The 26,966-nt window shown below is 41.6% G+C and overlaps 1 long non-coding RNA gene across 2 annotated transcripts in view; it reads right to left on the reverse strand.

Annotated features, from left to right (window-relative positions):
* Positions 1 to 26,966, reverse strand: part of LOC109025686 (uncharacterized) — a 113,510-nt gene that overhangs the window by 84,602 nt on the left and 1,942 nt on the right. The window contains exons 1-3 of one of the 2 annotated variants that reach the window (XR_010129967.1): positions 25,369 to 25,447; positions 24,233 to 24,274; positions 23,778 to 24,004 (exon numbers count right to left, since the gene is read on the reverse strand). This is a non-coding gene — a long non-coding RNA (uncharacterized lncRNA). Of the gene's footprint in view, positions 1 to 23,777; positions 24,005 to 24,232; positions 24,275 to 25,368; positions 25,448 to 26,966 lie in introns of those variants that run through there. The other variant, XR_010129966.1, reaches the window with a different exon arrangement.

Here is a 26,966-nt window from a genome sequence, read left to right on the forward strand (position 1 = left end):
AAGGCCCTGCTGCCTTGCATAGCCTTGGGACACTGGTCCCTGCATCCCAGCTGCTCCAGCTCCAGCCATGGCTCAAAGGGACCCAAATACAGTTCAGGCTGCTGCTTCAAAGAGTCCAAGCCATAAGCCTTGGCAGCTTCCACATGATGTTACATCTGTAGGTGTACAGAGTATAAGAGTTGAGGCTTGGAAGCTTCCACCTAGATTTCAGAAGATGTATAGAAAAGCCTGGGTGTCTAGGCAGAAGCCTGTGGCAGGGGTGGAGCCCTCATGGAGGACATCTACTAGGGCAGTGTGCAGGGGTAATATGGGGTTGGAGCCCCCACACAGAGTCCCCACTGGGGCACAGCCTAGTAGAACTTGAGAAGAGGGCCACTGTCCTCCAGACTCTGGAATAATAGATCCATCACCAGCTTGTACCTTCAGCCTGGAAAAGCCACAGGCACTCAACATCAGCCCATGAGAGCAGCCATAGGGGCTGAACCCTGAAAAGCCCACAAGGGCGGAGCTGCCCAAGACTTTGGGAGCTCACTCTTGCACCAGTGTGCCCTGGATGTAAGACACAGAGTCAAAAGAAACTATTTTGGGCTGTGCACAGTGGCTTATACCTGTAATCCCTGCACTTTGGGAGGCCAAGGCAGCTGGATCACTTGAGGTCAGGAGTTTGAGACCAGCCTAGCAAACATGGAGAAACCCTGTCTCTACAAAAAAAATAGAAAAATTAATCAGGTATGGTGGTGGGTGCCTGTAATCCCAGCTACTCAAGAGGCTGAGGCAAGAAAATCTCTTGAACCTGGGAGGCGGAGGTTGCAGTGAGCCAAGATCACACCAGTGCACTCCAGCCTGGGTGACAGAGCAAGACTCCATCTCAAAAAAAAAAAAAAAGAAAAGAAAGAAACTATTTTGAAGCTTTAGATTTCATAATAGCCCTGCTGTGGGGTTGGCAGCCCCCCTTTTGTGGGGCCTGTCGCCCCTTTCTTTTGGCTAATTTCTCCCTTTTGGGAGGGGAATATTTATCCAATGTTTGTGCCCCCATTATATCTTAGAACTAACTAACTTGGTTCTGATTTTACAGGCTCATAGGTGGAAGGAACTAACCTTGTCTCAGATGAGACTTAGACATTTAGGACTTTTGAGTTAATGCTCTAAATGAGTTATGACTTCAGGGGACTGTGGGGAAGGCATGACTGTATTTTGCAATGTGAGAAGGACAGGAGATTTGAGGGGCCAGGGGTAGAATTATACGGTTTGTATCTGTGTCCGCATCAAATCTCCTGTCAAAATGTAATCCTTAGTGTTGGAAGTGGGACCTGATGGGAGATGACTGGATCATGGGGACGGATCCTTCATGAATGGTTTAGTACTGTATTAGTATGTTCTCATGCTGCTATAAAGAACTGCCTAAGACTGGGTAATTTATAAAGGAAAGAGGTTTAATTGACTCACAGTTCCACATGGCTGGGGAGGCCTCAGGAAACTTACACTCATGGTAGAAGGGGAAGCAAACACATCCTTCTTCACATGGCAGCAAAAAAGAGAAGTGCATGGGAATCGTCCCCATGATCTAATCACCTCCCACAGGGTCCTTCCCCCAACATGTAGGGATTACAATTTGGATTACAATTCAGGATGAAATTTTGGGTGGGGACACAGCAAAACCATATCAAGCACCATTCCCTTGGTGCTGTTTTCGTGATAGAGCCCTCTCAAGATCTGGTTGTTTAAAAGTGTGTAGCACCTCCTGCTTCTCTCTTGCTCCCCTTAGGTGGGACACTTCACTTCCCCTTTGTCTTCTGCCATGATTGGAAATTTCCTAAGGCCTCCCCAGAAGCAGAAGCTGTTACAGTTCCTGTACAGCCTGCAGAAGTGTGAGTCAATTAAACCTCTTTTTTTAATATAAATTACCCAGCCTCAGGTATTTCTTCACAGCAATGCAAGAACATACTACAACATGAATTAAACAATTTTCAGCAAAACAATCAAGTACAGAACACTTCAGAATCACATGAAGGGCATCTTTCAAATAAAAACTCCTAAGTCACACCTCTGATGATACAAATTAGGATATCTTGGAATCACACCTAGCAATATATTATTTTAACACAAATGTTCCTGTCTCTTAAGAAGCAGCAAGCAAGGCCCTGGTTAACTGGTGAATGCTCAGTAATCATTGGTGTAAGTACCCATCTGGCTCATGTAGTCAAACTTCTGCAAATTTTATTCTAATATCAGTAGGTCATAATTCTTGGTTGCACAATTTTACAGAAAAGAAAACAGGGAAATACAAAATGTAGAAACTTGCTCTTGAGATGCTTATTTACCTTTATGGAAGGAAATATTTACTCAACTCAGCAATCTGAAAAAGAAATAATATGCAGTTATAAGGAGACGAGTAAGTATAAATAATATAACTCTAAATAATCAGTAACTCTGGAGTTGTTCGGCTGATTCCCTGAATTCCAACTGGAGACTAAAGACCTTTTATAATGCAACACCTAAACCTTACACAGGTGTTGGCATTTTTGGAATTTGTATTCACAGTTTCCACTGATCAAACCCAAGATACTTTCTCTCATGCAAGAGCCACTCCTCTTAGAATTCCTAGTAAGATTCTGTTTATGAAGCCCCATGTGATCCAATTCAGTGGGTCATCCAAGTGATAACAAAGAAAATGTGTGAATTTGGCAGTGAGGAACTGATCAGCTGCCAACTGACTCGTAAACTGGTCCACAAAATGTAATCACAGTGCTGGTTTTGAAGAGGTCAACAACCCAGCTGGCAGAAAGATATAAAGTGTCAAGAAGTCTGGAATAAATAATAATAATAATAATGCATAAACAACTAATTAAAACATTAAGAAAGGGATTTTATTCCACAATCATCAGTGGAACTGCAGGTCACTCTGGAAATATCCCAGACATACCATAGTCTATCAGTATTTATTGAAGGCCTATTATGTAGTATCCTATGTAGAAAACCCAGACTCAAAGGCAAACCCAGGCAAAACAAGGCTGCATGAGGCCATGAGATAGCAGCAGGGATCAGGCAGGAATGGCTGCATCCAGCACCTAAATGCAGGGTCCTTAACGTTGGCTGCTGGGAAAAAGTCAGTAGGATCAAGAGTGATAGGCCTTAAAAACCCAAAGTCTGAGTCTATCCAAACAAGCTCATCCTTTGTCATACTCCTTATTTTAGCTTCAGGAGTATGGCTGCCATGAGATCCTCTACATATTGGGAGAGGAGACCCTCGTGCATTAGAAATGAGCCTGAGGGTATCAGTTCCCCAAACTGCAGAGTCAGATCACCTAGGGAGGGTGGCAGATCTGAGCAGAAGTGGAGGATATGATGAAGGCAATGTGGTAGAAAATATATGTGGTAGACAATGAGATACCATCTCATACCAGTTAGAATGGTGATCACTAAAAAGCCAGAAAATAACAGGTGCTAGAGAGGATGTGGAGAAATAGGAACACTTTTACACTGTTGGTGGGACTGTAAACTAGTTCAACCATTGTGGAAGTCAGTGTGGCGATTCCTCAAGGATCTAGGACTAGAAATACCATTTGACCCAGCCATCCCATTACTGGGTATATACCCAAAGGATTATAAATCATGCTGCTATAAAGACACATGCACACATATGTTTATTGTGGCACTATTCACAATAGCAAAGACTTGGAACCAACCCAAATGTCCATCAATGATAGACTGGATTAAGAAAATGTGGCACATATACACCATAGAATACTATGCAGCCATAAAAAAGGATGAGTTTGCAGCCATAAAAAAGGATGAGTTCATGTCCTTTGTAGGGACATGGATGAAGCTGGAAACCACCATTCTCAGCAAACTATCACAAGGACAAAAAACCAAACACCGCATGTTCTCACTCATAGGTGGGAATTGAACAATGAGAACACTTGGACACAGGAAGGGGAACATCACACACCAGGGCCTGTCATGGGGTGAGGGGAGGAGGGAGGGATAGCATTAGGAGATATACCTAACATAAATGACGAGTTAATGGGTGCAGCACACCAACATGGCACATGTATACATATGTAACAAACCTGCACATTGTGCACATGTACCCTAGAACTTAAAGTATAATAATAATAAAAAAGAGAAAATATATGTGGTAGAAATTCTCTCAACTGACTGTCATTTAACCAACTCATTAGGTCAATAAATGCTCCCCATTCCCTCTCTGAAAAACTACAGATGAATGCCAGGACACACTGAATGCCTATAGCTAGTAGGCTGCTCTTATCATTCCTGAGCACCTCCACTTCTACCAGTTTTACTCACAAAGGGCCCAAATTGTCTATGCCAAGTGTACCTGCTATTATAAGTATGCGATTTGCTTGATGCATAAAAATGATGCAATAGGAGAACCAAAACAGTGTTGTTTCTATGAAAACTAAATTGCATTGAGATGATACAGTCAAATGAGTTGCTTTAAGTAGTTTCTGTGGAATTAGGGGTAGGCTAAACAACTGTTAAAAATTAAAAATGTTGTAAAAGTCTTAAAAAAAGGATACTTAACATCCTCGTTCTACTTTAAAGGACCCGAAAGTAGAAAATGAAGAAAATGCTTGATGGGTTTGGGTTAAAAAAGAAAGATGATTCCCAACTCTGATTAGCAGACCCACCCCCAGAGGAAAGGCCCAAAGTCTGCAAGAGAAAGAAATGAACTCAGTCAGCAAAAAGAAAATGAAAACCAACCGTGATCCCACTACCCAGGGCCAATCAATGTTAATATTTTCATGTATATCTTATTTTGAATTATATGTATATATTTTAATTAAAGCTACTTTTTAAAACAAATATATAACAACTTAAAAACCCACATATAGACATATGCTTTATGATCTATTTTTCTTTCTTAATAAATCACATCCATCTTCTGATGTGGACAAATATTTATCTATGATGCCTTTTCAATAGCCTTGTAGCATTCCATGTTATAGACACAGCATAAATGATTCAAAGAATCTCCTTTTGTTGGACTTTTGATTCCAATTTTTATCTGAAATAAGCAATACTGCCACCGTAGTGCACAGCCTCCACTATTTCCTTAGGACACATTGTGCTGGGTGTAATTTGATACACACATAGGAGGTCTCAGTTCTGTCAAATTCACAGAGACAGAAAATAGAATGGTGGTTTCCAGGGACTGGGGAAAGGAGAAATAGAGAATTATTATTTAATGGATGCAGAGTCTTAGGCAACATGAAAAGAGTTCTGGAGATGGATGGTGGTGATGGATACACAGCAAAGTAAATGTATGTAATGTCACTAAACTGCACACTTAAAAATGGTTAAGATGGTGAATTTTTGTTACATGTACTTTACCATAATAAACTATATATATGTATAGAATTATTAGTTGAGGAATCAAACAACACCAGGCCTCAGACCTGATTTAGCCTGCTAGCTGCAATTAGCCAACCCTGATCTGGTCCAGTGATCTCCAAATAGCGTTCCAGGAGACCTGGAAAGAAACTGTATCTCTGCAGCTGCCAGGCAGCTCTTGGGAAAGGCCTGCAGGGAAGGCTCTGGGCCTTAGCCCTTCTTCAAACACTATAGCTCCACTCTGACCTGGAATTCATAGGCTTGACTTGAAGAAAGGCCCCTGGTGCTTAAAAACCTTTGGGAAACCACTGCCTAATCTACGTTCCTCATGCTATAGAAGATTACACGAGGGACCGGAGATAGCAAGTGAGATGTGCAGCAGAGTTGGGACAAGAGCCCAAGTCCTTAGCCTGTGAGCTCAGTGCTTGTCCTACACCACTCAGCCTCCCTTCCCCAAGGAAGGCCATGCCCTCCTCACACAGCAGACTGGGGCTTCTCCTCAACAGCTCCCCTTAGCCTAGGGGCTTAGATCCCAGTAAATGCAAGTAATTTATTCAGCACCTCTATGTGCCCAGAAAGTATCTATGAGAAAAACACAAAGCAGGATCCTGCTCTGTGGTGGGCAAAATAATGGTGCCCCAAAGATCTCCTTGTCTTAATCCCTGGAAGCTGTGAATATGTTATATTATATGACAAAAGAGACTTTACAGATGGGATTAAGGTTAAGGATGCTGAGATAGCGAGATTATCCTGGATTATTCAAGCGAGCCCAATCTAATCATCTGAATCTTTGAAAACTTTCCCAGCTGTAGTCAGAGAGAGACAGGACTATTGAAAGAATGGTCAGAGAGACACAATGTTCCTGGCTCTGAAGATGGAGGTGGAGGCTATGAACCAAGGAATGTAGGCAGCCTCTAGAAGCCAGAAAAGGCAAAGAAATGGATCCTCTCCTACAGCCTCTGGAAAGAATCACAGCCTTACCAACATCTTGATTTTAGCTCCATAAAACCTATGCCAGACTTCTATCTTCCAGCACTGTAAGATAATATATTTGCCTTGTTTCAACCCACTAACTGTGTGGTAATGTGTTACGGCAACCATAGAAAATTACTATATGCTCTCAAATAGAGGCGGAATGCCTTACTTGTCCTGCAGTTTGTGGTCAGTTAGGAGCATCTGCTCACTTGGCCCTTTTGTCTTCCCTACTCATCAGCATATTGACCTCTTGAGCATCCAGCCCTGCCCAGAAAGCCTGGAAATCAAATTGTGAGCCAATCTGGAAATTTCCCAGGGGCAAAAGATAACAATACAATAAAAAAAATTTAAACCACCTCTGTAAATAACAGTCATTAAGCTTGACAAGTGTTTTAAAAAAAAAAAAAAATTCAGGACATGTGTTTCTCCATCCTGGAGACTTGATGAGTGAAGCCAAAGGCTGGGTCACAATAATGTTAAAAACCTGGCCTGGTCTATATGTGCAATTGGAGGAAGATGTGGATGGGGTGGTGGGGGGAACGGGAGGTAGGGAGGGGATCAAACAGGTAGACACAGGATAGAGGAGTCAGTTCAGGCAGCTCTTTCTCTACATTGACCTAGCACTTTATTCCAGATTAAGAATCAGTAAACTACACCCTCAGGCCAAATCTGGCCCACCGCCTGGTTTTCTAAATAAAGTTTTATTGAAACTCCAGCCCACTTTCCCATTATATATTATCTATGTCTGCCTTCCCATCACAGTGGCAGAGGTGAATAGTTGCGACATACACCCCATAGCATGAAAGGTCAAAAATATTTATCATCTGGCTCTTTACAGAAAGTTTGCTGACCCCTGAAGACTCATGGGGTAGCCCCATGTAAACCAGAAGAAAAGGATTTCTGAGCAAGAATTCACAAGCTCACAGGAGCTTCTGTTGCCCCTCTGTGCCGCCATGAGATGAGAGGCCATGTTTGTCTTTCCTGCTGCAGTTGGTTTTGTGACTCACGTCTTCTGACCCTGCTCAGTGAGGCTGAGAAAGGCAACCACATAACCCAAGGATATCCAGCTGTGGCGATCCAGCTGTGGCAATCCAGCTACATTTTCCTTTGAGTCAGCCACCTCAGCATGTAAGCAGCCTCATTTGATCCGTTTCTTCTAATCCAGAAGTTCCCAACTCTTTCTACCATATTTTTGAAATTATTACACTAATGTATTTTTCATTACCCATAAATCATGTTGCCCTGCAGCTCTCTGCCCACTGAATCAATGGCCTTTGTTGTTTCAGGGAAAGAAGAGGCACAACCCTGAACCAAGAACTCTTTTTTTTTTTTACTTTGTGTTTTATATTAGATTTCTCAAGTCAGAAACTATTGTCTTAGAAGTGAGTTTTGTTGAAAGAGAAAAATATGTTATTTCTATTCAAAAATTATCTTTGCACATATTAAGAACAAAGCCCAGGGGACTAAGCACAGAGTTTTACTATGAGTTACTGTGTAGAGAGGACAAAGGATGGGATGTGGGGGCAACTCCTGTTGAACAGAAGAAGGGGCAAGACTTTCTACCCATCTATCTCCTCACCTACCGGGGGATGGCCCTGGAAGAAAGAGAGCAAGAAGACAAAAATTCCAGATAGGTTGAGGAAGAATACAAAACTACTTAGGCTGGTGCTTTAATGTGTCCTACCCTCCTGTGCTCCATATGCACACACGTGTGGCCCCTGGAGTTCAGGAGCCCTAGAACATCATTTGCAGAGAGAAATGCCAAGCAGATGGGCCAAAAATAACCTTCTCTTGTTCCCAGAGATATACCTGGCCTGGGGACATCTAGAAGCTCCCAAATAGCCCTGTGGTAGACATGGAAGAAGGGAGCTGAAAAGTAAGAGTATTTGCTAAGAAGTTGCCTGGTGTGTGGCAAGAGAATCCTATAGCAGAAGCTGGGAAGTAGGCCACATAAAGCCAGTTTCCAGTAGAAGTTCCTGGCTAAGCCCCAGAGGGTCTACAGCAGCAAGAGGCAAAGCAGAGGATGCTAAACCTAGGGGCAGCCACACCCAGCTGACAATCACAAGACACACCAACCAAAGACACCTTGGTAGCTGAAGCTAACTCCCAAAGAGGAGACAAAATCAGCTGCACCTCAAAAAGAAGTCAACAGAAGCCAGAAGAGAAGGACAACACAAGCAGAAAACATCCCGCAGGGTGCAGTGGCTCATGCCTGTAATCCCGGCACTTTGGGAGGCCGAGGCAGGCGGATCACTTGAGGCCAGGGGTTCAAGACCAGACTGGTCAACATGGTGAAACCCTGTCTCTACTAAAAACACAAAAATTAGTCGGGTGCGGTGGCACATGCCTGTAATCCCAGCTACTCTGGTGGCCGAGGCAGGAGATCCTTTGAACCGGGGAGGCAGAGGTTGCAGTGAGCTGAGATTGTGCCACCACACTCCAGCCTGGGTGACAGAGCGAGACTCTGTCTCAAGATATATTAAAGAAAAGAAAGAAAGAAAGAAAGAAAGGAAAGAAAGAAAGAAAAGAAAGAAAAGAAAGAAAGAAAGAAAGAAAGAAAGAAAGAAAGAAAGAAAGAAAGAAAGAAAGAAAAACATCCTGCCCCAACCATGACAATGTTACGTAAGCCTTTTCCTGTGCCCAGATGTCACCCAGGGAGAAGGAGAAAAGGGGTTGAGAGAAGGAGAAAAGGCTTAAGCCTACAGAATCTGAGCTTGCCTGAAAAATATTGCTTCAAACCAGAATAGATCAATTTATTTAAACGGGCAAGTTTAACTTCTTTTGGGTTACTCTGTATAAACAGCAACCCCACAGCAAGATCATGTCAATTACTAAATAAATAAATAAATAAATAAAGTCTCCATTTTGGAGACTATGGATTCCATATTTACAAATCCCCAAACAGGCACTCTTGAGGTCATTTGCAGATATAAGCAGAACGGCAAAAACTTTGAGGACTATTTGAGTACGACGGGTATGATTCCAGAAGTCCCACCCTTCCTTCCTCCCTCCCCTGCCCTACACATATGCTTAAATCCATTTTTTAACACCAGGAAGGAAAGACCCTCTTTTCCACCAACCCTCCAACCCCAGGCTGAGAGGAGAGAGGGAACACTGATGAATTAAGGCCAGGGTGAGGAGTAAGCAGACCCCCCCACTGCTTGGATCTGACTGTCCTAGAAGCAGGGAAGTGGGTCAAAGGCTCTGGGCAGCATTCCTGCCTGTGCTAGCCAGCAGCAAAGCAAGGGGGAGTGGGACGGTCCTATTTCCTCTCACTGAGGCTTGCTCCTATGGAGGGTTTTCCAAACCCAGTGGCCAATTCTGTGAGTCCCATGATTTCAGATCAAACCAACACTCCCTATCTCCACAGGACCCACTTTCAGGCCTCGCTGCGTAACCATGTCATGTGCAGTGCCCACCTGAGAAGCATAGACTGGGACGTTAAGCCCCCCTCCCTGAGAGACACACAGCTCAGCGGGCAGGACAGAGGCATGTGGCTGCAGAGTTACAGTATTTCCCTGAAACTGGAACTAATTATCACTACTTGCTCCTCTGTCCTTCTTAGATCTGCAAAGTGTGGGTCAGAGTGACTTTGTTTTTATTGGCCTACCACATATTGAAACCATTCCTGCATATTGATACTGAATATCTCGGCCAGATCCTTGTGAAAATGACTTACTGTGCAGCACAACAGAATGACTTTCTAAAGTTAAACGTCTTGGGATATTTTATCTTTTCAAGTACATACCAAATGCAATTAAGTTCAAACTATGGAATACAGTCTTTGCCAGTTTCCATTCTTGACACATATGTGTCTGGGTTTACAAGTTCAAAGACCTCTTAAAGGATCAAATCTCTAGCATTAATTTTCTCTTTGCGAGTGAAAAACAGTTCTGCATCCTTCTTTAAATCATCCACAAGTAATTCTGTGGCATGAGGCTTCCACCCAAGCCATCTCTAATGTGGCCAGCAAAGGCAGAACCAGAACCCATGGCTGTCCCTCCCTCTCCAGCAGTCCACAGGGGGTACCACAATTGGTTGAAAAGTAAAAAACTCAGTCACAGAGCTCCGAGCAAAGGATAAGTACGGCGGCCCTATGCCAAAAAACCAATCTGACTTACTGAGCTTTTGCTACACTGACCCAAATCACAGTGTGGTTCTAGCATTCATGGTGGTCTCCTTCTTCCTGCTCCTTCTCCTCTCCCCTGTCCAAGCTTTTTGTACTCAGTTGTCCTGATTCCAGAGACTTCCTCCATTACTCTTATGCCCCCACTTCCTGGATTCCTAAGCCCTCACACAACTCCTTCAGTTTCTCCTTACTTCTCTGAAGGCCACACCTCCTCTCTTCCTCTTCTTCCCTCTCCAACAAAAAGGCCTTTATCAATAGGATTTGGATGCCTAGCTGAGTGATACAACCTGACTGTGCTGGAGAAGCCCAGAAAACCTGTTGCAATTCTCCACCCCACCCCCAACCCGAGTTTATCTTTCAATACTGCTTTTCAAATTATAGTTGAGTCTCATGGATTCCATATTTACAAATCCACCAGCTCACTAAACTTTATTTGTAATCCCCAAGTAGGCACGCTTGAGGTTACTTGCAGACATGGGCAGAACAGCAAAAAATTTAACCTGGCCCACGCACATATGCCCAGCTGAGGTTTGAACAAGACAATGCTCTACCTTCTTATTTCAGCTCTCATATTGTAAACAAATGTGCTTTTTGCAGTCTATTTGGTACCACAGTTTGGTTTTTTTTTTTTTTTTTTTTTGCATTTTTGTGCTTTTCATTAGTGATTTTGCTCTTCACAATGCCCCTCAAGGGTAGGGCTGAAGTTCTGCCCAGTGTTCCTAAGTTCAGGACGGCTCTGAGGTGACTTATAGAGAACAGAAGTGTGTCAGATAAGTTTCACTCAGGCATGAGTTATAGTTCTGTTGACCATCATTCAATGTTAATGAATCAACAATATATATTAAATGTTTTTAAACAGAAACACACATAAAGCAAGGTTACGTATTGATCAGTTGACAAAACTGTGACCAGAGGCTAGCAGAAACCTAACCCTATATTTTGCCTAGGAGCAATAGCTCAGTATTTGCTATTTCAGTGTTCTTCTGACTTTATAGAACAAAACTACCATGAATAACAAGAATTGACAGTAAATCTAATGGAGAAATCAAATCAATAATTTCAACATTATGCAATTCTGAGGGGAAAAACACCCTCTTTCCTCTTCCACAGAAGTATAATTTTTGTAAATATAATTCAGAAATGTGTTTTCATCTATGGATGGAGTGGGTGCTTCTTCCCTCTCTGACGTTACCCTCAGGAGCATCCCAAATCCAGACTATCTCAGGTGTTCCTTCTCCTCCCTCACACAGGCTCTGGGTTCTCCTGTCTGGGGAGCTTCCACACCTGCCTCAATTCCTACAAGAATTCTACTAACCTCCCTCAATTCTTTCGTTCTTACCCTTCTGAAAGCCCTGCTCTAGCCATGCGGTACAATAGAGCAGATGGTGTTTATACCCATTTATGTTTCTGCCACTGTTGTCTTGAGGTATATTTCATTGGCCCCATCCCCTCCTTGGTTTGTGAGTTTTCTATTTCCTTCATGAGGCTCACAATGCCTGCTAGAGTGCTTTGTAATTTTGTGACTGCAAAATAAATTATGTGGATTACCCGGAGACGCTCACTGACTTCAAACTCTCCTGCTCTTGGTGCAATGCCTTCTATTATTTCATCATGCTTTAGGCACACTAAAACATCATCACTTGTGTTCTCTCTGTCCCTCTGACAGAGAGACTTGTAGATTTCAAGGGAAAAATATTATTCAAGCACAGCACACTAAAATGTAAATCATCAACATGTGTTTTGGGGTTACGCCATGATATGATCACTGTGATTGATGTATGATACTCCACAATTCTAACCAGGTTATGTGTTTGTGACTAGCTAATTTGTGGGTATAAACAACCCAGACAACCTTCTTTTTCAGGGTATACTTCTGTACTGTCTCAATTGCTTTGAAATTGTCCTCCCTTCTCCTCCTTTCCACCCTGGCATGACACTTCCTCTCCAATAGTAGTGGCACCTTCTTGAGTCAGACAGGCTTTTAAATCTCAGCTCTTCTGGCAAATCCATAAAGAAGAAACTATTGATGATGAAATCGCCATTGTGTAGCCTCTAGTAAATTAAGGGATCCAGGCATTGAGCATCAGTGGCTGCTACATCACCAAGAGAAAGAGAACCTCATAATGGAAGAAGATGGCACCACTTATGAAGTATCCTTGCAAAAAAATTCAACCTGAATCTGACCAAACCTGTCACTCCAACTCCAATTTATAGGAAATATAGAGGACAGAAGAATATGTCAAACTACATCATGGGGATACAACCAGCAAAATCCAGACTGTAAGAAACTCTCCAGTCAAATAATTTGATTTCTTCCAAAGATTAATTATAAAAAAGAAAGAGGGAGAGAGAGAGACAGGAAGACATGGAGGAAGAATTTATAGATTGAGAATTAAAACATTATTAATCAATAGCAATGTGTGGACCTTATTTGGATCTTAATTCAAATAAACTGTAAAAAAATGATGCTATTTATGAGATAATTTGAAAATTAAACACTACCTAAAAAAAAGTGTTGTTAAATATTTTGGGTATAATGGTTGTCATTATCTTTAAAAGAAAAAAGACCTTATCTTGTAGAGATTCATGCTGAAATAATTAGTGATGAAATGATACAATGGTGGGGAATTTGCTCCAAAATAATAACGGAGGGAAGAGAGGAGGAGGGAGGTGACTAGAAGATTAGCAAAGGGCTGTTGTTGATTGGAACTAAGTACAGATACATGGGACACTCATCATGCCATTCTGTCTACTTCTGTGTATGTTCAAAATTCTCCATAATTAGATGAAAGTGAGCATATCCATTGCCAGCCTTGCCATCTACTAACTGTGTGACCATCCCCAGTTCCTCAACCTCTCTGAGCTTCATTTTCCTCAGTGAAAATGGCCTGACTGTCAGTGTCCTGATGAGGTTCCATGAATTAAGATATATGAAGCACAAAACTTATGTCAGGTTAGTTTTTTTAAAAAAAATTAAAAAACAAACAAAAACACTCTGTCTCTTTTCCAGTATATTTCAAATCTATCTCTCTAATCCCAAACTGCTTATCTGTAACAAATGCTCTATTTCCAAATGCAAAGAAATTCTTTCCCACATCCAGCAAATTTCAGCAGAAGGAATGTTTGCCTACTCAAAAGCCATTTTCACTTTCTTCTCTGCTAATAGCCATAATTTTGTTTCCAGTGTTTCCTGCCTCCCCCTTTCTTTTGCCAGTGATAGGTTCAAGGGTGGGCCTCCAACCCAGTTCTGGCTACTGAGATATGAGAAGTCTGCTGGGGATTCTGGGATAGGATTCTTTACTCATAAGAAAACAAAAAGATGCACAAGGAAGAAAGAGGCCTCTTTCTTCTGCTAGACATCATAGTCACCTCTGCCTGTGATGCCTGGAACTGCAGCAGCCATCTTATAACCATGAGAGGAAATAGGCCAAGAGGAACATGCTAAGGATGGCAGATTGGAAAGGCATAAGGAATCTGGTTTCTCAGTGACATTACTGAGCAACTGAGATGGCCATCCATGAATTTCTTGTTATATATCATAATAAGTGCCATTATTGTTTAAGCCATTTTGAGTAGGGTACTCTATTACTGAAAGCTGAAAGTCTCCTAAATGAAACAGGCGCAGGTGTTTCATCCGCCTGGGGAAGGGGGATATCTGCACATCATGCTGCCCCACATTCTGCTATTTCTCCATTAAGGACATACTCCCTCCTCCATATTCTTACTCCTTTCCTATCCCCTTCTCATCCCCTGCCATCCTACTCCCAAAATTGAGTGTCAAGTATCTTAAGAGTGTTGGCACAGAAAAAAAAGTGAGAATCACTGCAAATGAGCTGAAGGAGGTCACAGTAGTGATCTATTTATCTTCTTACCCTCAGTACCTGGCAAAGTTAATAAAGATTTGAGCGCAAGGGAAAAAATGAATCTATAAATGAATGCCCTGCCACCTCTTAAAACATAGTTTCAAAATTGAACTCAACTTTTCCCCAAATACCTTCCCAAGTAACCCATTTATGCATTGTCTTTTGCCTGAATTCTAATAATCTCTTATTGGCCTCCTTGTCTCCAACCTCTTCCCATTGTAGTCCACCCTCTTCAGGGTCATCAGAGTTAATTCCTAAGACACAAGTTGGATCATTTACTACTGTCCTTAAAGATCTCTACTAACTCATAATCAGCAAGAAGATGAGGTCCAAATTCCTTTCATGGAATGAGGTCCTCTTTCATTTGACCACAATCTAACTCTGCTAACAAATCTCCCATTTCCCTCTCCCTTCCTCTCTCACTTCAATCCACCCTAGGTTCCAGCCAGACAAGTCACCAGTAGGGTCCTGCACATCAGTCTCATTCATGCTTCTCCCATTATGTTTTTTCTTTGCCCCCGACCCCCATATATAGCCTAACAAACCCTTAATCACCCTTGTCAACTTGTCTCCACTTTTCCAGGCAGAGTTGGTTGTGCTTCCTTCCTTGGTTTTCTCCTAGTCCTTTGACTATAACTCCACAATAGTACCCATCATACCAAATTACAGTTATCTGTTTAAATGTCCATAGCTCCTCCTAAACTGAAAAGCGTTCCATAGACAGGTCTACATCCTTACTCCGTACAATATCTGGTACTGAATAAAAGGGTTTAAGTGATGGAAAAGAGGTAGGAAGTAAGGTATTGGCATTTTTCCAGTACCTAAGTCTAGAAACCTGGAAGTTATGAATTCCCAGTACAGAAAGGAATGTTACAGATCATCTTGAAAAACCTTTACTTTAAAGATAAGTAAATTGACTCTTCTTTCATCCCCTTGACTCAATTTGTCAATAAATCCACTTGTCACATCCTCCTTCAAAATGTCTACCACATTTCCTCCTGCCTCTCCATCCAGATGAACCCCACACCCAGTGCATGCTCACTTACTCATTCTGGGATTGTTGAAAGAACCTTTGAAGAAGGTTCTCCCACTCCCACATTTTGAGCCATCTTGTGCACAACTGACAGAAGAATCTCTAAGCAAGTACTTTTAACAAGTCATCCCAACCATCCCAAAGAAGTCTTTACAATTTCCTATTGGCTTCATTTCTTTAAAGCCAAGCTCCCATACTACCACTGTGGCCTTCTAGAGCTCAGTCATCTGGGCCATCCTCTTAGCCCAACTCTTCCCATACTCCCAGACACACGTACCATGCCCCAGGCACCTCCTGGTGTCAGAAAATATGGCGGTGCTTACTCCTTCCTCTGGTCTTCTGCTTACATTCCAAGACTCTACCTGGGTGTCCCCCAGCTTGCCTCTGTTCACTAAAAACCTAGTCCTTTTTCACAGCACCACCCACCACTACATCTTTCCTCTCTACCTGACACAGATCAATGTTTTCCTTTCCCTGAACTCCCATGGCTCTACTGTTCACTGTTCCATCTCCCACTTAGAACATAAGTGATTTGAGAGCAGGGACCCCCCCCCAAATCTTAAGCAATTTGCATGCCCCAGAAGCCTGCTTTCCCTAATCTTTGCCCATCGCCACCCTCTTCAAGACTCAATACAAATACCACCCACCTGTGAACTAAATAAATGAAAACCCTAATGACTATGAACTCCTATAGCACTTTGTTGGTATCTTTCTTAGGGCATTTATCACATTCTTTCTGCTGATGTAACTGTTTGTCAGTGTGTTTTATTTTTCTTAATATAAGACAAACTCGACCTGGCGCGGTGGCTCACACCTGTAATCCCAGCACTTTGGGAGGCCAAGCAGGTGGATCACGAGGTCAGGAGATCGCTACCATCCTGGCTAACACAGTGAAACCCCGCCTCTACTAAAAATACAAAAAAAAAAAAAATTAGCCGGGCGTGGTGGTGGTCATCTGTAATCCCAGCTACTCGGGAGGCTGAGGCAGGAGAATGGCTTGAACCCGGGAGGTGGAGCTTGCAGTGAGCCGAGATCACACCACTGCACTCCAGCCTGGGCAACAGAGTGAGACTCCGTCTCAAAAAAAAAAAAAAAAATATATATATATATATATATATATATGACAAACTCCTTGAGGGTAGGCTTAGTCTCCTAATCTCCGTATTACATCATCCCATCTGCCCTCAGAAGCCATTGGAGTGCCTTATACAGAGCAAGCCCTTATTGTAAGAATCTTTCTTGAGTCTCTCTGTTTTTCTGTGATTCCTAACATGGATGTTGAAGGCGGAGCCTGAGGCAAACAATCAAAGACAGAGAGAGAGAGGTGGGTATGTTTTTTGTGTGCAGACACATGCATGTACCTGCCTCCCACGGTGATATCCAGATGAAGTTATGTTTAAATGGGTCTCAGTGGCATTTTAGAAGGGGAAACAGGTATTAAAAGAAACAGAGAGGTGGGTCCATTCCTGCAAAGTCACAGTCTTGATGACCCACAGAGCAATTATTGTTGCACTGACCTGTTTCTAGCACTGGAAGTTGTGCATCCTAGGAAACCCTCCACCCCCAATCCCATGCAAACCTGGACGGTTGATCACCCTAGCACCAGGGTTAATTTTAGCACTAAGGCCACCTACTTGTCTCCCTTTCCTGGCTCCTTAAATCACTGTACATTCACCAGCACAGTCACAGGGTAAACACATCGATTTATCATAGCCTAAGCCACAGCAAACTTGGATAATTCCTTAAATTTCTCAGTGTCAAATTGAGCTCTGCTTTGCAAAGTGGATGTTTTAGATCTCAGCAGAAATTATTTCAGCAGATTAGGAATACTCCTTAAAAAGATGTTTGCTTCAGCAAAACATAAGGCAGGTGGGTAACTACACTGAGATTCTGTAAATACCCTGAAAATATCATTGAATGGCAGCTTATTTTCTCAATTCATCCTTAAATCACATACAAACACAGTTGAGGTGAAGAACCTTCTAGAGTATTATCAATAGTTCACATCTGCCTTTAAGAGCCCCTCTTACTCATAAAATACTTAAACCTTTTCTGTCTTCTTGACTTCATCTCATTTTGATGGTTTCAGTATCCATATTCTGAACTGTGGCATTTCCTGGTCAAATTTTTCTGCAGACAAGTTAATCTAAAAAGGAGCCTCCGTGATAATTCTTTGGATGTCTTTATCATTGGTCTGGTGTTTACACCAAAATCTCCAATGTGGGAATATGTTCTCCTGAGTTTCCATTAGTTCCCACAAGGGAATGACAAAGCCCTTTTAATCCTTTTCAGGGCCCTCTTTGTAGCCTTCCACCATGTCTAATGCCTCAGAACCAACATCTGAAGCAATCATGTATGCACTGGTGTGATGTGATACCTGAGGACTTACAAAATGTGCTTAATTTGGTAAAACATTCAGTTAAGATTCACGGAGTTTCTACATGGCTTGCAGCATGCAAATTGTTCTAAGTGGATACCACAGACTCAAATTTTTGTGGGATTAACTGGAGGTTCAGACATCTTCTAAATCTACCATTGCAACACTCAAAATATGTGACTAACACTACCCATAAAGTTGATAGAATCAATTATTTTTTAACAGGAAGAAAACCTTAAATTGTTCCTTCACATTGGCTGTGCCATCAGTTGAACATGCTATATAACTTTTCATAGAAATATGATTTGATATGAGAACATCTGTAACCGTCTGGAACATATTTTTCCCAGGACTTTACTTCAAGCTCTCTATAGATATCAGATGTTCTCCACGGAATCTGTGATATGTCTTAGGATTCTTGAATAAACATCAGCTATGCCTCTGCCTTGAATAGTGTCAATCTGAATTGAAAATCTGCCAACCATTTTAATATCACCACCAGCAGACTTCTTAATCAATATGCTGATACTGTGTATAGACTTATTTTAAAATCAGAGTTGTATAAGCAGATCTTCCACTTATTTTAGAAACTCACTTTTGTTTCCAAAAATTCAAGATGCATTTCAGCAAGCAGCAATCTGAAAAACATACATTAGAGTCTTATCTCACTGCTTACATTTGCTGGAGTGTATTTGTCCCATGATAACTGACAAGGTCCTTTACCAATGGCCTTAAGTCCATTAATTATGTAAAATAAAAATACTTCAGCACAACTTGTTCTATCTTCGTGTACTTTTGATTATAAAATGGAAGACTGGCATCATGATTAATAGTACTTATTAAACGGGAAGTCTTCATCTCTTAAATGAATCTCTCTGACACAAATGTTCTGCAAATTACATCTGAAGTACACATTACAGAAAAGAACCTACTTAATTTTAATGGAATTATTTCAAATATGCACAAAGATGTCTGTGCATGGATATTCTTCTGAAAGTTGTTTAGAGATTCTAAAAATGTGGAAAGACTTGTACCATAGGGAATAGCTAAATGATTTATAATATGTCCATACAAGGAAATACCATGCTGTTATTAAAATTAAGGTGGCAAACATAACTTTACTTACATGGAAAGATAGTCCGCCGTAGTGTTAATTGCGGTAAAAAGAAATTCAAAAAGCAGTATTGTGATATAATAGAATTTTGTTTCTATGTTGTTTTTCATTATGTGTATCTACATTGCATGGAAATAAGTCTGAAAAGCTATACACTAAATAGTGACAGCGGTTATCTCTGGATGACAGAATTACAGGTCATTCATTTTATGTCATCACCAGCAAGCTGTGACCTGTCAGTGCCCAAGACAGAAAGGGGCAACCTGAGGTACAAGCAAAGGATGGAGGGTGTTCACAGGTTAACTTGACTTCCACAGGCAAAAGGCTCTGGGGTGGGACCTAAGAATTTGCATTTCTAACTAGCTTCTAGGTAATGCTGCTGCTGTCAGTGCAGGAACCACACTTAGAGTAACACCGCCCTAGGGTTCTTCTTCGCACTTCCCTTCTCAGCTGCCTCCTATTGGTAATTATTAGAATGTGTTGTAAATGTGTGTCCTGATTCCTCCACTAGAGTACAGGATTGGCTCCTGGCCCCAAGCCTACAGCCTTCCACACAGCAAGTATGAAGTTCATATTTTTTGAAGGCATTAACAGGGAGATTTCCAGGCATGGTGGGAGGGGTATTGAGAAAGATCTACATAGTTCACTACTTACTTCTTATGTGATACCGTGGCATGCTTCAACGGCTTCACCTGTGTTTGGGCTAGTGTCTCTGGGGCAGGCCTAGCAATCTGCCAAGGCAGCTCTGCTGCTCACTAAAGTTTGAGAATCTGCCCAGGGAATCAGAGGAAAGGGAGGATTCCATAGCTTGGTTGGAGAAAGCTTTACATTGAGACAATAAAAGTCCCTGGAAAAATGTGAGGATATTTTTAGCGTATTGACATAGCATCACACTTTAACCTACTAACAGTTCAGTATGAATTAGTGCATCTGATTAACACAGAGAAGAAAGAATGGACATAAGATTAGCATGATTTGATCAAAGAGACCTGAAAGGTCCAAAGCAGAGCTTGGAATTCACCCGAGGACTGAATACCTTTTTCCAGGGGAATTGGGGAAGAAACATATCACATGTTGCCCAGAGGCCTTCTTGCTTTCAAGCAGTACAATCCCAGAATAAAGACATTTTTTTAAGAGGTAAAGAAAAGAAGGGGGAACAAACGACTGTTTCTACTCCCCAAGAGACCTTTAAGCAATCTCCAAGTCAGAAACCAAGAGGGTGCTGGACTGCGAACGCTTGGGGGATCATCCCTTCCCACGTGCTACTGCTCCCAGCTGTATCTGCCAAGCCCTAGAGTGTCAGGATCTTATAAAAGGCATTTTGAGAGGCCACAACACTTCCTTCTCTCACCCCAACATGAGGCTCTCAATTAAGCCAGAACTAATTCTTATGACAAGTTACAAACCACAGTCAAAAATAATGAAAACATTGACACCACTCACACTGGGGGAAGATTTCAGGGTGCTCCTATGACAAAGCCCCCATTATTCACCCATCTATCCTGAGAGTTCCCAGGGATGGGCACAGCAGTCTCCCTAAGTTCTACAGAATGAAGAAAAAAGCAGAGTTTCCACTGTGGCACTGGTTCAAGCTTCTAGCAGATAATTCTGCATATCTGAGCAACTTTTTTATAGAACGTTTTTTCTTTAAATCAGGATAGGCAAAGGGAAGGACATTAGATTTGGAGTAAGAAGTCCTGGGTTCTATATACAGTTTATGAAAAAAAAATGGGATGGCCTAGAATGTGTTAGTTCATGTCTCTGAGTCTCAGACTGTGTGCATTTATGTGTGTGTGTGTGTGTGTGTGTGTGTGTGTGTGTGTGTGTGTGTATTATGTATACATACGAGGGTAAACTAGTACCTTCAAAACTAAGGCTTGACACATCTAGTGTGGGGGTGACACCCATGCCTCCAGACATCTATTCGCGGGTGTCGATAGATGTTCCTTTGCTAGAAAAGTAGGAGTTGGCGAACATGGGTCTGATAGAAGGAATAGAAGAGTAGAAGGTTCCTTTAATCTCACTGGGAGCAGCCCCATCATCAGCCTGAATATAGGTGGAAAACTATTTGCCAGCACAATGTGAGTCCTGGCTCCTGAGCCCAAGTGAGGCATCCTTGGGGGACCCCAGAAACAATAGAGGAATCCCAAAGAGAGCTCAAGAGGTCCCACAGTTAGGTGAAGAATGGGCTGAGTGCCTTCAGAATTGAGCCATTAGGTCATATTAAATATTTCCCCTACTTGACGGTGGCCAAGACCTGGGGACATTCAGTGGGAAAGGGAACTCCCCTGCCAATACCACAGGGTGAATATGAGATTCAAACTAAGTAATGTTCATGAACGTAATGTGTAAACTGCAAAAAGGATCTAGAGACACAAGGAAGTGCCAGCTTCCTTTTCTTTCTCAATATGAAGTCAGTGGCCAAGAGATCTTCAGAGCACAAATCCCACTGGTGGAGTGAGCCCTAATAGGGTACAGTGCAGCTGCATCTAAAAGCATCTTTATCATACAAACAAATGGAAAAACATTCCATGCTCATGGACAGGAAGAATCAATATCGTTAAAATGGCCATACTGCCCAAAGCAATTTATAGATTCAATGTTATTCCCATTAAACTGCCATTGACATTCTTCACATAACAAGATAAAACTATTTTTAAAGTTCACATGGAACCAAAACGGAGCCTAAATAGCCAAGGCAATCCTAAGCAAAAAGAACAAAGCTGCAGACATCACACTACATGATTTCAAACTATAACAGGTCTCCAGTAACCAAAACAACATGGTACCGATAAAAGAACAGACATATAGACAAATGGAACAGAATAGAGAACCTGGAAATAAGACTGCCCACCTACAACTATCTGATATTTGACAACCTGACAAAAACAAGCAATGGGGAAAGGATTCCCTATTCAATAGATGGTGCTGGAATACTTACCTGGCTATCCATATGCAGAAGATTAAAATTGGACCTCTTCCCTACACCATATACAAAAACTAACACAAGATGGGTTAAAGACTTAAATGTAAAATCCAAAACTATAAAAACCCTGGAAGACAACCTAGGCAATACCATTCAGGACACAGGCACAGGCAAAGATTTCATGACAAAGACAACAAAAGCAATTGCAACAAAAGCAAAAATTGATCAATGGGATCTAATTAAACTAAAGAGCTTCTGCACAGCAAAAGAAACTATCAACAGAGTAAACAGACAACCTACAGAAGGGGAGAAAATTTTTGCAAACTATGCATCTGACAAAGGTCTAATATCCAGCATCTGTAAGGAACTTAAACTAATTTACAAGAAAAAAACAAACAACCCCTTTAAAAAGTGGACAAAGGACATGAACAGACACTTTTCAAAAGAAGACATACATGCAGCCAACGATCATAAGAAAAAAAGCTCAACAGCAATTATCATTTGAGAAATGCAAATCAAAACCGCAATGAGATCCCATCTAACACCAGTCAGAATAGCTATTATTAAAAAAAAAAATTAAAAAACACAGACATTGGTGTGGTTGTGGAGAAAAAGAAATGCTTATGTTCTGTAGTAGGAGTGTAAATTAGTTTAACTATTTGGGAGACAGTATGGCAATTCCTCAAAGACCTAAAGACAGAAATGCCATTCAACCCAGCAATCCCATTACTGGGTATATACTCAAAGGAATATAAATCATTCTGCCATAAAGACACATGCCCACATGTTCATCGCAGCACTATTCACAATCGCAAAGACATGGAATCAAGCTAAATGCCCATCAGTGATAGACTGGATAAAGAAAATGTGGTAAACGCACACCACAGAATACTAGGCAGCCATTAAAAATGTGGTAAACACACACCACAGAATACTAGGCAGCCATTAAAAATGTGGTAAACACACACCACAGAATACTAGGCAGCCATTAAAAAGAATGAGATCATGTTTTTTGCAGGACATGGATGGAGCTGGAGGCGATCATCCTTAGCAAACTAACACAGGAACAGAAAACCAAATACCACATGTTTTCACTTATAAGTGGGAACTAAATGATGAGAACACATGTACACATAGAGGGAAACAACACACACTGGGGCCTATCAGAGGGTGGAGGGTGGGAGGAGGAGGAGGATCAGGAGAAATAACTAATGGGTACTAGGCTTAATACCTGGGTGATAAAATAATCTGCACAACAAACCCCCATGACACAGGTTTACCTATGTAACGAACCTGCACCTGTACCCCAAACTTAAAAGTTTAAAAAAACAATAAAGTAAGAAAAAACATTTTTAAATAAAAATAAATAAAAAATCCTTAGGAATGTGGAGGGAAGTTTTCTTACTTTCCAAGGAGTCCTCAAATTCTTTCTAAGGGACTGACATAAGCCTCTGCAATTGTGAATTCAGCAAATCTTTGATACCAGACCTCTCTTCTTGGCTCAGGCTCCCTCTATCTACATAGAAGATAGTGCCATTTGAATATGCTGCAGACAACTCAAATCAGCATTCAAAATTCATCTCCTTTTATTCAGAACTTTAAATTACCATAACATATATACATCTGTACTTCCCCCAGACTCTAAGCTTCTTGAGGACAGTGACCAGATCTTACATGTCTTTGTATTCCCAATGGAAAGATAGTAGATTCTCAATAGTGGTTGGATGTATTGAATTAAAATATTCAGTATTAGCTATGGTAATGCTAGCTGCTATAACAAACGTGACAGCCTAAGAGGCTTAATATATTTTAATTTTATCTGCCCTAAAGACTGCAATATGGATGTTTCTGACCAGCGGGCAGCTTTTCACATGGTCATTTGGGACCCGGAATCATTCTATCTTGTAGGTCTTCCCTCCAATTAGGGTCCTGGAGACGTCTACATTCAGCCTACAGATGGAGATAGAGATGAGTGGAGGGGAAGGTGAGGAAGGTGGAGGCATACCTGTTTTTTCAGTTCCTTGGTTCCAAAGTGAAACATCTCACTTCCAAAACATTTCTTTGGCATGATCCAGTCTCATGGTACTACTTAGATGTAAAAGGACTAGAAGATGTTGTCCCTGGTGGGAAAACTGCTTCCCAGCACAACTCCATACTATGGAAGGGGAAGTATGAATCTTTGGTGGAGCTGGCCATCTTGGCCACGTGCTCTTATGGGACCTAATATCTAACCTATAAAAGACACATATTTCTCATAAGTAGAATGACCATATGTCTAAGTTGCTTAGAAAAGTCCCATTTTTGCTTATTTCCTTGACATAATGATTAATAACTCCCCTTTTTACTCTCATAAGTGTCCAAACTTGGAGGATAAATTATGTTGTTACCCTATAAGACAGATGGCCATAAACCATCTTATAGATAACCTACGAGCTCACCAAAAAGTTTTTCAAGGCTTACATGTTTCACCATGAGTAACTGAAGACCTATCAGGGCATAGATCTGTAACACAAAGAAGAAAACATCAAGAGTGGCATATTTCCATTTTACATGACCACCATATACTTTCCTATGTGTAAGTAAAATCTATTCATTGAACTTTAAAGTTCACTTCAGAGAAACATGTCATTCCAGAATATGCCTCCTCTGTGCTATAGCACAAGCAGTGCCCTAAACATAAAGGAGCAATGTCTGACACTGAAAAGCACAAGTCTTGGCTTATAGATATCTCTGACTTCGCTTTCCAGGGAAGAACTGATATCTTCAGAAGCGCCAGTTTTCCTTTCCAAAGCCACACCAACAAATCAAAAACACCTATCATTCAATCCAAAAATCCCTTAGTTATAACACTAAAAACATGATCGACTAGGCCAGACGCACTGGCTCGCGCCTGTAATCCCAGCACTTTGGGAGGCTGAGGTGGGAGGATCACTTGAGGTCAGGAGTTTGATACCAGCCTGGCCAACATGGCAAAACCCCGTCTCTACCAAAAAATACAAAACTTAGACAGGCATGGTGGTGTGCGCCTATAGTCCCAGCTACTCAGGAGGCTAAGGTGGGAGAATTGCTTGAACCCAGGAGGCAGAGGCTGCAGTGAGCTGAGATCGCACGGCTACACTCCAGCCTGGGCAGCAGAGTGAGACCCTGTCTCAAAAAAAAAAAAAACTCATGATCAATTAGTCAAGAAATTTCTTTCCAAGCATGAATTGTCACCCGACTTTAAATATAAAAGCCTATAATTCACAAATTACAATTATACAGACAGGGACTTCCTTTTGCTAAGTCTTTCTTCATAATTTAGTAAATGAAAGTACAAGAGGAATGTTTAAAGGACTTGAGAGCAAAGAGTTTTCAAGAACCCAAGAGAATTTTGTAAGATATATATAGGTACAGATATAGATTCTAACTACTAGTGATACAGGAGTTAAGAAGAAATTACTTAGGCAGATAGTCCAGAAGTCCTTGGTAAGGTTTTTCTTTTAATGAAAAGCTGCCCCAAATCATTTTCTAACAAAGAGCAGCCTGTGAAGTTGAGCTGCAGACACAGACAAGCACGCTGGGAGCTTTCACGGTGAATGCCGGCAGGAAAGAACTACCTGGGACTAGACATGGCAGCTAGAAAACGGCGGCTCCATCTTCCCTTCTTTGCCAGCCACGTGTACATTAAGGAGCAGACAAAATGAAGCCGCCAGCCAAGGGGAATGTTCATTTGCATAATAAGATTAGGGTGGGGTGACCAGCCTTACCCACATGCTTTGTAAACGTCACACCTGATTGAACCAATGTGTGAGCCCCACATAAATCAGACGACGCCTCCTCAAGCCGAACTATAAAATCTGGCGCATCTGCCGCCAGCTGGCCTTTTCCTCTCAGAAGTCTCCTCTCTCTCACTCTAGAGAGCGAGCTGTTTTCCTTTCCTTTTCTTTCGCCTATTAAATCTCCGTTCCTAAACTCCTCATATGGGTCCGTGTCCTAAATTTTCTTGGCATGAGATGACGAACCCCAGGTATTTACCCAGACAATGTAGCCTCTTCACTAGGAAGCTAGATGGAGATAACTTAAAAAGCTTTGTTAGTGTGCCCTTTTCTAAGTTTAGTTTGAGCAACTTGAAATCACACAGGAATCTCCTTGAAAAATAGTTTGCAATTCAATTTCACCAATTCAGACTGATTTTCCATTTCAATTAGTCCAGAGGAAAGAGGCTTTGCCCAAATGTAGAGGATTTCCCCCATCTAACACCTTCTCCGGTTGAAACTTGTAAAGATATTGCTAAGAGGAATGCTTGATCAAATGCTTAAGCATTAACCACGTGCAAGGAAAGCCACTAAATGAATGAACCTTCTGTGAATTAAATTGATTTTCTAGAAAATGAAAACAAAATTGAATCCAAGAATAAGCTATCTTAAAATCACATTGAGTAAAAACATAAAATATTTTTTCACCAGAGCTGTAAAAATTAAATTAGCTAAAAGAGGAAATAAATGCTTTTGTGTTCCAAGGAATTCCATTTATTAGGACAATAGGTACCTATGAAGGAACCAGAACTCTAAAAAGAACTGTAATTGTTTCTCAGGATGATGCTTTGTGATGTGAAAGCAAAGCCTGCTGGAAGAGGGGCATCATAGTTGGTGGCTGCTCACAACTGGACAGAAAGAAGGGGGAAGCTACCTAGATGTTCACAGAGACTGCTGAATGGGAGCTGGCTCCTTGCTGGGACAGGGATGGACAGTGTGTTTCCCCTTCCTCTGTCATCCCTCCCAAAGTATCACCAATCTTTCCTTGGGTTCAGTTTGCTTCTATGCATTTCTGCTTCTCATAGGGGCTGGTCCAATAAGCTGTTCTGGGCTCAGCAGCCTTTGTCTGTGGATTGAGCCATATCATGCCATGAAACCTGCAGAAAAAAATGTTGTGTCCAGATTCTTGTTTTATTAGCCAGGTAAATACACTCACTGCTATAACAAACAGGTTCAGATTTCAAAAGCTTGACACAATTTTGAAGTCTAGGTCCCTCTCTTCCAAGTGGTGACTCAGAGATTTGGGCTCGTTCTATCTTAAAATGCTACCATATCCAGCCAATTGAATGAAAGGGAGAGAAGGAGCTCATGGAAGGTTGTGCATTGAGTTTATGACAAGCCTGAAAAGTGGCACACATCATTTCTGCTCACATTCCAGAACTCAGTTATGTGGTTCATCT

This window comes from Gorilla gorilla, chromosome 12 (genome assembly GCF_029281585.2).
Source record: "Gorilla gorilla gorilla isolate KB3781 chromosome 12, NHGRI_mGorGor1-v2.1_pri, whole genome shotgun sequence".
Classification (NCBI taxonomy): Eukaryota; Metazoa; Chordata; class Mammalia; order Primates; family Hominidae; genus Gorilla; species Gorilla gorilla.